Raw genomic sequence first — 15000 nt, 5'->3', positions numbered from 1 at the left:
TTTAACAGCCTTGGATTTTTCTTACTTGCATTATACAAGAGGAGAAATTCTGACAAGGAAATAATACTAACATTGTCACCATGAATAGTTATGCAGCCCCTACTAATTTTAATACTAACACAAATACAAACACTAATACCAACGCTAACTCCTCATACTAACACTGATACCAACACGAACTCCTTACTAATAATAATACTAACACCAACACTAACACAAATACTAACACGAACTCTTCACAAATACTAATACTCACACTAACACTAATAGACACACTAATACCAACGCTAACTCCTCATACTAACACTAATACCAATACGAACTCCTTACTAATACCAACACTAACACTAACACTAATACCAACACGAACTCTTTACAAACACTAATACTCACACTAACACTAATACAAGCACTAATACCAACGCTAACTCCTCATACTAACACTAATACCAATACGAACTCCTTACTAATACCAACACTAATACTAATACCAACACGAACTCTTTACAAACACTAATACTCACACTAACACTAATACAAGCACTAATACCAACACTAACTCCTCATACTAACACTAATACCAACACGAACTCCTTACTAATACAAACACTAACACTAATACTAACACGAACTCCTCACAAATACTAATACTCACACTAACACTAATACAAGCACTAATACCAACACTAACTCCTCATACTAACACTAATACCAACACGAACTCCTTACTAATACAAACACCAACACTAATACTAACACGAACTCCTTACTAATACAAACACTAACACTAACACTAACACGAACTCCTTACTAATACAAACACTAACACTAACACTAACACGAACTCCTTACTAATACAAACACCAACACTAACACTAACACGAACTCCTTACTAATACAAACACTAACACTAATACTAACACGAACTCCTCACAAACACTAATACTCACACTAACACTAATACACACACTAATACCAACACTAACTCCTCATACTAACAACACTAATACCAACACGAACTCCTTACTAATACAAACACTAACACTAATACTAACAAGAAATCACAAATGCTAATACTCACACTAACACTAATAGACACACTAATACCAACGCTAGCTCCTCATACTAACACTAATACCAACACGAACTCCTTACTAATACCAACACCAACACTAACACTAATACCAACACGAACTAACTCCTCATTCTAACACTATTACCAACACTGTATAACGCAATCCACGCCCATAGCTACACTTTACATCCCTCGTATGAAGCTCAAAAATTTGCATATTACACAAATCTGCACTAGTTAAAAACCGCACACACACACACACACACACGGACCCCCCCACCACCCCGCCACACACACACACACACACACACACACACACACACACACACGGAGGATAAAAAAGTGTGTAAATTAAAAAAAAAATCCACCCAGGTTAACTATTTGCAGTCAGGTGTGCCGGGGTCCAATTACGTCGAGGTGTGGATAACAAAACTGTGTGTGAGTGGCGATCGCTAATTTCTATGCCGTGAGAAATTAAATAAGCATAACAAAGGGTTGCCATGACCTCGCTTCCCACTCTCCCCCTTTCCTCCCCTCTCCCTTCCTCTCTCCCTCTCTCATTCCCACTCTCACGAGGCAAAAGTTCTCCCCCTCCTCCTCCTCCTCCTCCTACCTCTCCTCCTCCTCCCCAAATGCATGAAGGGAGGGAGAGAGAGGGAGAGAAAAGGAGTGAGAGAGAGAGAGAAAGGGGGGAGGGGTAGATAAGAGAGAGGGAAAGAGGGAACGAAAAGCAGAAAGTGAATTGTAGATAAGATAAAGGAAATGAACGAATGAAAAAGAACGGAAAAGCGAAAATAAATGAGAGAGAGAGAGAGAGAGAGAGAGAGAGAGAGAGAGAGAGAGAGAGAGAGAGAGAGAGAGAGAGCGATAGTGACGTAAGACTGAACCAAAGGAAAACAAAAATAAGTTAGAGATTGTAAGAAAAAAGAAACGCGATACAAAGAGACAAAAAGAAGCCGAGGATGAAAAGAAAAATAACAAAAGGAGGTAAAAAATAATCGAGCCCGAGACGAATTAAAAAAGGAATAAAGTCAAATAGTTTAAAAAAGATCGCAAGCAAGTCGAAGTTTTAAAGGAGAATAATAATAAAAAAAGAAAGATGAAGAGGAGGAATAAAAATAAGAAAATAGTGATAATAATAAGAAATGATAAGGCACAGTTTCCTCGGAGAGTAAATTAAGCAGAAGATAAGAAAAAGAAGTAAAGGAAGTCGAAGGTTTGGCGAAGAAAAAAAAACCGCTACAGTATTATCCACAAAGGTAACATTTCTAAGTTGACATCTCTTTCTTTTTTCTCTTTTTCTTCCTTTTTTTTGTCTTTCTCTCTTTTTTTATTTTTCTCTCTTTCTTTCCTTATTTTCTTTCTTTATTTCTTTTTCTTTTTCTTTTTTTTTCTTTCCTTCTATATTTTTTCTGTCTTTCTTCCTCTTTTTTTGTCTATCTTTCTTTCCTCTATGTGGCGTGATTTCATATACTTGCATATCTATCTTTATTTCTCCATTTGTCTATCTTTTATCAGCAGTATTTAAGTCACTCATTTATTTCTTATCTTTTATTAACGGTATATCCTTCACTAATCTATTTATCTATCAATCTATCAGCGGTTTTTAATCTATACACGTACAACACTCTTCATATTTTCATGTATGCATATTTTATTAACGGTATTTAATTTATCAACCTCTCTAACTATTTATCTATTCACGTTTCTATCACTTATTAGCATCATATCATTCATTAATCAGTAGTATTTAATTTATCCACGTATATAACTATCAATAATTCATTCAGGTATCTTCTATTAGCGGCATTTCATTTATCTACTCACGCATCTATCACTTATTCGCGGTATAGATATATATATTTTTTTGTTCAGTCGATGCTGGCGGCGTGTTCAGGTAGTTTCCGGCGGCACAGGACCGGACGTGGGGCGCGAGTCGAGTGCAATTCGCTGGTTTAGAGTTTGGAGGAACGTGAGTGTACGGGTGAGGGGGGCGGCAGTGTTACCAGCACCGCCACGACCCTTGCTGCTGCTCCCCCTCCTCCTCCTCCTCCTCCTACTGCAGTTACTACCACTACAACCACTGCCACTACCTTCTACTGTTCTACTGTTCTACTGGTTTAAGGATTGCATGAACGGACATAGGAGTTACAAGCACTATCGCAACTCCTTCTCCTACTCCTTCTCCTCCTCCTCCTCCTCCTCCTACTACTACTACTCCTACTACTACTACTACTACAATCGCCACCACTACAAGCATTACTACAGGGTCTATCACAATCGCTATCTACTACCCAATACTATTCTATCGTCCCTCGTCCTTCCAATGTTCGTGTTCAGTAACAAAACAACATCGCGATTTTCTAGACAAAGTTTCCAACAGCTTTCTGGAGTCCACGTGACAGATTCCATTTTATTCGCAAACTGTTAACCCGTATTCTCACACACGCACAGTTGACAAGGCTTCGGTAGAGGTTGTGTTAGTATTTCCGTCGATAGTTTTCAGAGCCTGGTGACAGCTTGACAAGGCTTCTGCACCGCGAACGTTTAAAAACACTATTGAGAATCCGACTAAGCTCCTTTGTGGCCTCTGGAAATAGCTGTTGTAGGAGCCGAAAGTATTTGGTTCAGCAGTATTAAGCAGTAACGAAAACATTAAAAAATACATAAAAAAATAATTAAAGCAGAGAAAAAACAAACAAACCGACAAACAATACGTATTAGCCTACACTTAAATGAATAAAAGTCTTGGTAAATCTCCTGCCACATTTAACACCAGCAGACTGATCAGTACGTAGGTTTTCCAGCAAGATTTTCACCAGCCTGCAGCCAAATTTGAAAGCAGTGTGTTAGGGGTGGGGTAGGGCGTTACCTGGGCAGTGACGCGGTAAACTCTACGGACACAGCCAGCCCCGTTTACATTGCTCCGCGGCTCCGAAGATGGACAATGAAAATACCAAGGATTTATATTTTCCTTAGAACAGATTTATTTTACATCGCTTTATCAGTCGTGTGTTAGCAGAACGAGTAATGAACTTATAATGAGCTTCTTTCCATCATAGCCACTCGTTCCTCCTCGGTTCCCTGCTACACTTTCAAGAGAAGGGTATCAGGACACCTCTCCTCCCGAAGTTGACCTATCTTTCGGCCACTCCTCGAACTCTTTATAGGAGCAGTGAGTAGCGGGCTTTTTTTTTCACATTTGTTACCTTTTTTTATGCCCTTGAACTGACTCCCTTGATGTAAAAAAATAAAATACATCTGACTTTGTGTATATCTCATTATTTTCGTTAGTTCTTGATTAGTAACATAAGGAGAGTTATTTGAAAAGATACCACGTGAAAAATGAAAAAAAAATGAAAGAGTTGAGTAAATAAGTAAGTGTTTTGGTGAACCATGAAAGTTACTATTATAGTCTACTACTACTACTACTACTACTACTACTACTACTACTACTACTACTACTACTATCTCATTTTCTTCTTTACCACATTTTCCTCTTTCATTTTTATTTTCTTTACTATTATTGCTACGTTTACTGTATTCCTTCTTCTTCTTCTTCTTCTTCTTCTTCTTCTTCTTCTTCTTCTTCTGTTTCTTCTTCTTCTTCTTATCATCATCATCATCATTGCTATTATTATCATTTTCATCACGGCTTCTTCTTTTCAACTCGTTCTCATTTTTTCTGTTCAATTCCTGTCGGCCTCAATCCTCTTCTCCTTAATCCACTTACAAAAAAAAGCTCGTCGCCTTGCTTTGTGCCATCGATCTCATTATGCTATTGGTCCTCGTCATCGCTCGGGGCTACAACGCTTCGCTAACGATGTAGGTCAGCAGTGAGGACTCGCCGATTACAAAGGATTGGATCACCTTCGCGCGTTTCTCATATGTCGGTTCTGATTCCATGAAGTGTCTCCATTCTCTCTCTCTCTCTCTCTTTACTTCTCTTTTCTTCTCTTTTTCTTCGCGTTTTCCGGGTACAAATGGTTCGGTTTCCTGGATTCGTTTCTTGGGTTTTATTATATTTTTTTTTCTTATGTATTTTTTGATGTGTTGGTTGATTTGATTTATTTTTTAGACATGTATAATTTTTCAGTATATTGTGTTAGTTCTATCCATTCAATGTCGGCTAATACGTTTTCATTTTGCCATTTTTTTCTCTGCTTTTATAAATTTTCATGTATTTTTCAATATTTTCCTTTTTTATAGTCAAGTATTTTTCAATGTTTTCCTTTCAAGTGTTTTATAGTTATGTATTTTTCAGTGTTTTCCTTATTGCATTTTATATCCATGTGTGATTTTTCAGTATATCTTATTAGTTTCATTTATTTTATTAAGTGTAGGCTGATACGTATTCAGTTTGTCTTTTTTATTTTATTTTCTCTCCTTTAATTATTCTTTTATGTATTTTTCAATGTTTTTCTTCCTGTTTTTTATAGTCATGTTTAAGTTTTCAGTATATTTCATTCAGTTAGTTTTATCCATGAAGTGTAGGCTAATACGTATTCAGTTTGTCGTTTTTTTTTTCTTTCGTTTAATTATCTTTTTATGTATTTTTCAATGTTTTCGTTAGTGCTGTTTATTATCCTGTTTAAGTTTTCAGTATATTTCATTTAGTTAATTTTATCCATTAAGTGTTGGCTAATACGTATTCAGTTTGTCGTTTTTTATTTTCTCTCCTTTAATTATTTTTTTATGTATTTTTCAATGTTTTTGTTCCTGTTTTTCATAATCATGTTTAAGTTTTCAGTATATTTCATTCAGTTAGTTTTATCCTTTAAGTGTAGGCTAATACGTATTCAGTTTGTCGTTTTTTTTTTAATTTTCTCTACTTTAATTATTTTTTATGTATTTTTCAATGTTCTCGTTCTGCTTCTTATAGTGCTGTTCAAATTTTGAGTATAGGCCTATGTATGTTTTATTAGATTTATCCATTAAGTGTAGGCTAATGCGTATTCAGTTTGTCGTTTTTATTTTCTCTCCTTTAATTATTCTTTTATGTATTTTTCAATGTTTTCGATACTGCTTTTTATAGAGCTGTTCAAATTTTGACTATAGGCCTATGTATGTTTTATTAGATTTATCCATTAAGTGTAGGCTAATGCGTATTCTTTCTGTCGTTTCTTTTTATTTTCTCTCGTTTTGTTACTTTTCATTTATATTTTTCATTGTTCATTGTTATCACGGTTATTACTGTTTATCATACTATTCATTATTTTTTCTCTTATTTTGTCAGCATCTTCTAAAAAAGGCATATACACACAAAGTAATAGACACACAATACAAAATTTTAACCAACACCATCACCAAAAAAAAATGTAAATAAAAAAAAACAATATTCATCTCTCTCTCTCTCTCTCTCTCTCTCTCTCTCTCTCTCTCTCTCTCTCTCTCTCTCTCTCTCTCTCTCTCTCTCTCTCTCTCTCTCTCTCACGTATCAAATTACCCTCGTCCTTCCATTCCTATCTCCACCCTTTCTTCTCTCTTTCTTCCTTTCCTTCCTTCAATTCTTTCTTTTCATTCATTCAATTATTTATCTATTTACTTACTTATATCACCAACACCCACATTGGTACTTTTTTTTTTTAATGATAACAAACTGTACTAACCACCAACACCACCACCATCACCACCAAAAATATGTAAATAAAAACAATAATATTCATCTCTCTCTCTCTCTCTCTCTCTCTCTCTCTCGCAAAAAAACTGTCACTTAGGTTTAGGACAGACCACCTAGTTTGGGTTCTTAGGGCCTGTGTGGTCTGGTTATCTATGTAATACTAAGTACTTCTCTCTCTCTCTCTCTCTCTCTCTCGCATAACAACTGTCACTTAGGTTTAGGACAGACCACCTAGTTTGGGTTCTTAGGGCCTGTGTGATCTGGTTATCTATGTAATTCTATGTAATTCTCTCTCTCTCTCTCTCTCTCTCTCTCTCTCTCTCTCTCTCTCTCTCTCTCTCTCACACCAACACCCACATCGGTACTTTTTTTTCAATGATAACAGTCTAACTAACCACCACCACCACCACCACCAAAGAGGAATCAAACACAGGACACGCTTCTGCTTCATACATTTTATTGTTTTGGCTGCATACAGTCAACAGATGACAACATCGAAAGCTACACTCCTCGAAACACGTGCCCGCGACCCTCAACAACGCCCTCCTCTCAGCCTCCTCAGCCAGCCCACCCGAGCCGCCCTCAGGTCCGATCTAGCGAACAGGTACGAATGACAGGCGTGTACGGACGATATTTCCTCTTCTCTTACGTTATATTCCCTAAACCGAAGTGTATTAACAGTATTACTAATGATATATTACCTGTTTGAGTGTGTGCACCAGTTTCGGTAAGTCTCCCATTCAAGGTTCAGTTTTTCCAGTTCAATTTCTGGAATACGTGCGACTTACAGGCGTGTACGGACGATATTTCTCCTTTTCCTACGTCATATTCCCTAAACCGAAGTGTATTAACAGTATTACTAATGATTTTTCCTGTTTGAGTGTGTGCACCAGTTTTGAGTCTCCCATTTCAGGTTCAATTTCCCAAACAAGTACATTTTGAAGGCGTGAACGGAGGATAGATATTTCTCCTTTTCTTACGTTATATTCCCTAAACCGAAGTGTATTAACAGTATTACCAATGATATTTTACCTGTTTGAGTGAGTGTACCAGTTTTGAGTCAGGCAGTTCAGGTTCATTTTCCCAAACAAGTACATTTTGAAGCTGTAAACAGACGATACTCTTTCTTTTCTTACGTTATTTTCGTGAACTAACAGTATTACTAATAATATTTTACCTGTTTGAGTGAGTGTACCAGTTTTGAGTCTAGCAGTTCAGGTTCATTTTCCCAAACAAGTACATTTTGAAGCTGTAAACGGACGATACTTTTTCTTTTCTTACGTTATTTTCGTGTACTAACAGTATTACTAACGATATTTTTCCTGTCTGATTGTGTGTACCAGTTTCAGTTAAGTCTCCCATCTGAGGCACATTTGACAGGCGTGCACGGACGATATTTCTTCTTTTCTTACGTTACTCCTTAAACCAAAGTGTGTTAACAGTATGAACTAATGATACTTTCCCATGTTTGAGTATGTACCACTTTTGATTAGTCTCCCATTCAAGGTTCAATTTTCCCAAACAGGTGATTTTGACAGGTGTGTTAAGTACATTATTTTCTGACGGTGGGATCACTTAACACGAATATACAACATTCCTAACGATACCTCAGTTAATTTAAAGTGCATAGTGCTGGGTATGTAAATTTCTCGCCCTCAAAGTCCAATTTACAGATACACTTCAATAGGCAATTACACAAGCCATTTTATTTCCATTTTTTGTGGTTCCCTAACTCGAAACAGCGATAATTTCAAGCTCACGGTCTTGTCCAATTTTAAGAACAGGTACACTTCAATAAGCAATTACACAAGCCATTTTATTTCCATTTTTTTGCGATTCCCTATCTCGAAACAGCGATAATTCAAGCTATATCAGTACATGTCACGGTCTTGTCTTGCCCTCAAAGTCCAAATTTAAGAACAGATACACTTCAATAAGCAATTACACAAGCCATTTTATTTCCATTTTTTGCGATTCCCTAACACGAAACAGCGATAATTTCAAGCTATATCAGTACATGTCCCAGTCCTGTCTTGCCCTTCAGGTCCAATTATAAGAACTAATACAATTTAAGGCTAGTACATAAACCATTTTCATTCCATTTTTTGTGATTCGCTAACTGGAGTCATAATAGCAGTTTGGTTTAGCGATAATTTTATGGTATTTACGTGTGTGTCCCAGTTTTATATCGTGTCCTAAAGGTTCAATTTTAAGTACAGGTACATTTTAAAGGCAATTAGCAAAGCCATTCTCTCTCCTTTCTCGTGATTTCTCAATTGAAGACGTTTTAACAGTCTGCACTAGCAATGATTTGAAGATATTTAAGTGTTTGCCCAAATCTTCTCATTCATACGGTCCAATTCTAAGTACAGGTATATTTTAAGGGGAAGTACATTAGCCATTCTCTCTCCTTTCTTGTGATTTCTCAATTGAAGACGTTTTAACAGTTTGCACTAGCGGTAACTTCAAGGTATTTAGGTATGTCCCAATCTAGTCTCACGCCCCTTAAGTTGCATATTTTCAAATAGGAACATCAAATACATACGTCATTCTCTCAAGGTATTTAGGTATGTCCAATCTAGTCTCACGCGCCTAGTTTGCATTTTTTCAAACAGAACACATCAATACGTCATTCTTCTCCTCCTTGTGATTCCTAAGCCTTGTTGTTTTTTACAAAAACACATCAAATACACATACTTTTCTCCTTCCTGTGATTCCCTAACTGGAGACGTTTTAACAGTTTGCACTAGCGGTAACTTCAAGCTATTTAGGTATGTCCCAGTCTTGTCTCACGCCTTAAGTTGCATATTTTCAAACAGGAACATCAAATACATGTCATTCTCCCTGCCTGTGATTCCCTAACTGGAGACGTATTAACAGTCTGAACGAGCGATACTTTCAAGCTCTTTAAGTGCATGTTTCAGAGTCAAGTTTCTCGCCCCTTCTGGTTCATCTTTTCAAACAGGCACGCAGGACACTCTCTCTTATGTCACTCCCTATTTCGAGACATTTCTGCGTCATGGACCAGCGTCACTTTACCTATTTGAGTGTACCAACGGAGTCCCTCTTTTTTCAAGGTTCAAGTTTAGGAAAAGGTTTATATTTTTACTGGCGTGTGTGTACGTTAGTTTTAAAGTGAGTTGATTCGATAATTTTTAAGTTTCCATATGTCTGAGGTAATTCCCTGGTTTTTAAAGTTTCCGCAAGTCTTGAGGTGATTTCCTAAACTCCTAAGACATTTCCGGATTGTTAGCTCCAGAGAATAAGTGCATAAATCAGTTAGCATTTACGAATAGTCCTTTTATTTGAGGGGATTTCCTTATTCAAAACATCTATTAGTAACAATTTTCATTCTTTTAGCTTCACTTGTTTTGGTGTTTGTTTTAGTCCAAGAGCATAAATCAGTTAGCTTTTACGAAGTCCTTTTATTTGAGGTGATTTCCTTATTAAAGACATCTTTTACTAACAATTTTCATTCTTTTAGCTTCACATGTTTTGGTGTTTGTTTTAGTCCAAGTGCATGAACGAGTTAGCTTTTCCGATTATCATCCTTTTCTTTGAGTTGATTTCCTAATTCAAGACAAACAGTACTAAGGGTTTTCTTTCTTTCAGCTCAACATGTCTTGGTATTTGGTTTAGTCCTAGAGCATAAGTACATGAACCTGTTAGCTGTTACGGATACATAAACTCTTTTCTTTGATGTAATTCCATTATTCAAAACGTCTCAACAGCAAGTATTAACGATTTGTCTTCAGCTTGACTGTCAGTGTCCGGACCAGTGTCACTTGTAATCCCCGTTCACGCTAACTACGAAGATAAGCTCCTCCCCTTTCCGATTAAGAAGTTTTCATTGGCTAGTCCACCAACAGGCCACGCCCCCTCTTAAACTGAGGCAGCATGTGATTGGTGGATGCTCCGAAAGGTGGAATCTGATTGGTGGTTGCTGGGGTGATGTGGGCGGGGCTTATAGGCGAAGTTAGCTTGAATGGAGTGTGTGTGTGTGTGTGTGTGTGTGTGTGTGTGTGTGTGTGTGTGTGTGTGTGTGTCATCCCTCACAGGCTCCCCCTCAAGTTGTGTTTCAGTCATTTCTTAGTTTCAGTTTCCTCCCCAGCGCTTCCTTCCCCCCCTTCCCCCCAGGCCGCGGTCCGTCCCGTGCTAACTAATCAAGGGTGAGGTAACAGATAAATCTTCGCGCTCTGCAACATAACAAATAAAAAGTTACAGTAGAGATCATTGACATCGCTGGCAATGAAGTTTTTTTTCCCTTGTCAGTCTATATACACATTGTCTATTATATATATATCAACTATTTGTATATCAGTCAGACGGGGTGCACCTGCCCCTGCCCCCGCCCCCCTGAGCCGCCCCCCGCACCCGCCCCGTGCCTGGTGGGGCGGGGCGGGGCTCGGCGGGGCGGAGCGCGTCTACCCTGTCTCGCCCTGTCCTGAACGCCGCTCGCAGGAAGGAAACACAAATCACTTATTCAGATTTATATTCAACACCTGGAAATAAGCCGGTAGTGTGCACTTCCTCACATTGCAAACCAAAATGACGCCACGCTTAGCTTACGGATAACTTAAATTAAGTACAGAAAATATAAAATCTCCATATACGCCCTACAACACAACGGCTCAGGCCCCGGCGAGGGTAGGCCCCGCCCGCCTGGCTACCTGACGACATGAACTACTTTACACTATATACAACAAGGAATATAATAATTCTCCATGGAACTCAAAAGTACAAACAGCACAGAGGAACTAACGTACAAGCTCTGTATAGTAAGAAACTAGACTAATATGTTCATCTAAGTCAAAATCTTAAGCCGTCCGGGGCTAGATGGACTACACAAGTACTCCACAGCTTGTCTCAGGGTAATATAAACTCCCATATAATACTAACAACGATCGCCTCGCTACGTGATTATCGAAGGTTGATCACACGGCCCTGCCCCGCCAAGGCCTGAGGGCAGTAGTCTTCACGTGGGTTCTTTTGGTACTCTTTGCACTAACCGTTAATAGATATCCTCTAAACCTTCCTTTTGAGACAGTGGTGCACGGAAAGCAGTCACTGGAGAACATGGATTAGCAGCAGAAGAAAACCATATCTTTATATATATGAAATTGTAGAAAAATAGAAAGGCAAGATTATTAAGATTATTCAACATTTTACATTCTTTTTTTCTTCTTCTTCTTCTTCTTCCGTCTTCCTCTCAAGCTTGTTTCGCGCAGTTTGAAGGTGAAGCTCAACCCTCTCCGGCCTGACCCTGCCCTGACCCTCCCCCCTCAGCCCCCTGCGTCCCCTGAGTGTCGCTCCGGCAGCCTCGCCACAAGCTTGCTATGAGAGAAGCGAGAAATTGAGACGTCGCTTGAACTTGAACCTGACAAAGTAAGGACTGAGTGACTGTGAGGTGGTGGTGGCGTGTGCGTGTGTGTGTGTGTGTGGGTGGGTGGGGGGGGGGGTGATGTGGGATGGAAGGGGTGACTGTGTGTGTTGGTGTGTGTGTTTGGAGGGAGGTTATGTGTGTTTGTTGGTGTTTGTGTGTGTGTGGATGATTGTGTGTGTGTGTGTGTATGTGTGTAGGGGAAGGAAGGGAAGGAGTGGTGTGTGTGTGTGTGTGTGTGTGTGTGTGTGTGTGTGTGTGTGTGTGTGTGTGTGTGTATGCAAAAAAGTAGTGAATCCAAATATTTACTTCGATCTTACACTGTTAATTAGCCTTTACCTGTTCAGTGCTAATATGCTGACAGGTGTGTGTGTGTGTGTGTGTGTGTGTGTGTGTGTGTGTGTGTGTACCTATTGACAACTGGTTTCTGTGACCGTACGAGATATAAATTTGCAAGTGGCTCTGTGGATCAAATGCGAGACAACCAACCAGTGACTGACAGACATTCACGATACAAAAAAATGCTCCTGGTTACACATCGAAGACACACGACAACATCACGGTAACGAAATAAAGAGTAAGGAGAATAACAATACATTCCACCGTAAGAAAGAACAGAAAAAACAAACAAAAAAAAAATACAAACGAACGCAAAAAAAAACTAAAAAAAAATTCATGACGAGTGTTTTGCAAAATTTTTCGAGGATTTTTTTTCTTCTTTTTGAGTGTGAAAAAGTGTGTTAATCAAGTTTGCATAATCATTACATCTTCCTTTTGAACCAATCGTTAAGTTACACACACACACACACACACACACACGCGGACACACAATCTTAACGTAACTTTTTAACGAAACACGAAACACATAATGAAACACAAGACCCGATAAACTTGCATGGTTGGGCTGAAACACACACAAAAAAACACACTCTCCTCGTACCATATCAAACACGGACACACACAACCGGACACGCGTTTTCTCTTCCAGTCTTCATTTTTAGGGACAAAGAAAATGGGACACAACCAAATTCCTCAACCGGTATCATTCGCGTCTAGCTTGAATGATTAGTTAAAAAAATATATAGAACAGAAATAATTAAAGTACACACTAGCCATTAACACAACCTCAACCTTGTCCTAATGTTGCAGCTTTTGAATGTATTGGATTGTGTGTGAAAAAGAAAATAAGTCATTGCAATCTTATCTTCAGTGTTATTATTATTATCATCATCATCATCATTATTGTTATTGTACAGATTTACACAGTGTGGTATGTATAGGTTGACATTTCCTTCCTTGTTTTCTTTTTTTCTCCTTTTCATTCTTTTCACTTTCCTTTTTTCTGCCTTTCTTCCATTTTTTTTTAACATTTTTTCCTCCTTTCTTTTTTAGCATCCTTTCATCCTTCCTTCTTTTCATTCTTCTTCCTCCTTTTAATTTTTTCTGCCTTTCTTCCATATTTTTTTTACATTTTTTCCTCCTTTCTTTTTTACCATCCTTCTATTCTTTCATGCTCCTTTATCTTTCTTCTTTCCATTTTTCTTCCTCCCTTTTATTTTTTTCTACCTTCCTTGCACTCTGTTCTGTCTTCCTTCTCTCCTTTCTTCCATTTTTTTCTACATACCTTCCTTCCTTTTATTTTCCTCTTTTCTTTCTTCACTCTACTATTTTTCTTCCTTCCCTCTCTACACTTGCAAGAACGAACGAGCGAAAACGAAGGGCGAGAATTGCATTTCCATAAACTTGGCTGTCAGTGTGAGTGCGTGTGTGTATGGGGATTTGCGGCAAGACTTTCACCATTCTCCGTCACGCGCACTGCAGAGGACACCACCGCGAAAGACGAGACCTGCTCCGCGCTGACTGAACTCGCGTAAACCGAATTCGCGCTGACTGAATTCGCGTAAACTGAATTCGCGCTGACTGAATTCGCGGAAACCGAATTCGCGTAGTCTGAACTCGCGAACCCAGCTCAGCCAATCCACGCCAGCCTGACCAAGTGCAATGTCGAACCAAGGCGCAATTCTGACATAACGCTGAGTGAGGGCAAAAAACGCACTGAACATACAAACAAACCTTACACACACACACATACATAAACACACACACACACACACACACACAAACCGGGCAGTCAGGAGGAAGGGCAAGGGCAAGGTAAGGATTGCTAATTATAAAACTAACAAATAGGGAACTCCAACTGTCCTTCCTCATGCACTCACGGACGCACACAGACGAACGCACGCACACACGATTCTCTGGTTCTCCCTATCAGTGTTCTACGACATAAAAAAAACGTATTTACAAGGGGAATAAACTATCACTATGTACAAACACACCAGCAGCAGCCAGCCAGCCAGCCAGTGAGTGGAGTGACAGTTATCCGAAATTGCTTGATACCAACACCAAACACCATCATCACCACTTTCATCACCATCACTACCACCCTTTTCAAACACCATCACTCCCATCAGCTCCTTTTCAAATGCCATCACCTTCAAACACCACATCCAACATCACCTTCTCAAACACCACCATCGGCTCCTTGACAAACATCACCATTTCATCACCACCTTCAACACCGTCATCTTCATCATTATTTTCACCTCCATTTCAAAGATCATCATCACCATCATTTCATTTTCAAACATCATCACTTTTTCCATCTTCATCTCCTTTTCAATCACCATCATCACCATCTCCTTTTCAATCACCATCATCACCATCTCCTTTTCAATCACCATCATCACCATCTCCTTTTCAATCACCATCGTCACCGTTATTTGATCCTAACACCAATACCGTCATCATCTTCATCTCGTTTTCCACCATCATCACCACCACCTCCACCACCACATCAATGCCACTATCATTATCATTGACATCACCATCACCTCCATTACAATCACCATCACCACTACCACTCCT

The 15000-nt window shown here is 38.8% G+C and overlaps 1 protein-coding gene and 1 long non-coding RNA gene across 3 annotated transcripts in view; one reads left to right on the top strand and one right to left on the bottom strand.

Moving 5' to 3' along the window:
- Nucleotides 1–15000, bottom strand: part of LOC127003010 (uncharacterized) — an 80571-nt gene that overhangs the window by 27203 nt on the left and 38368 nt on the right. The gene's annotated exons all lie outside the window — the stretch shown is intronic.
- LOC127003012 (uncharacterized) overlaps nt 7136–15000 on the top strand; it is an 8906-nt gene continuing 1041 nt past the window's right edge. The window contains exons 1-2 of the long non-coding RNA XR_007756825.1: nt 7136–9165; nt 9459–15000. The exon at nt 9459–15000 is cut by the window's right edge and continues 1041 nt beyond it. This is a non-coding gene — a long non-coding RNA (uncharacterized LOC127003012). The remainder of the gene's footprint in view (nt 9166–9458) is intronic.

The sequence above is a fragment of the Eriocheir sinensis genome, chromosome 24 (genome assembly GCF_024679095.1).
Source record: "Eriocheir sinensis breed Jianghai 21 chromosome 24, ASM2467909v1, whole genome shotgun sequence".
NCBI classification, from domain to species: domain Eukaryota; kingdom Metazoa; phylum Arthropoda; class Malacostraca; order Decapoda; family Varunidae; genus Eriocheir; species Eriocheir sinensis.
This window is presented reverse-complemented; position numbering and strand designations above follow the sequence as displayed.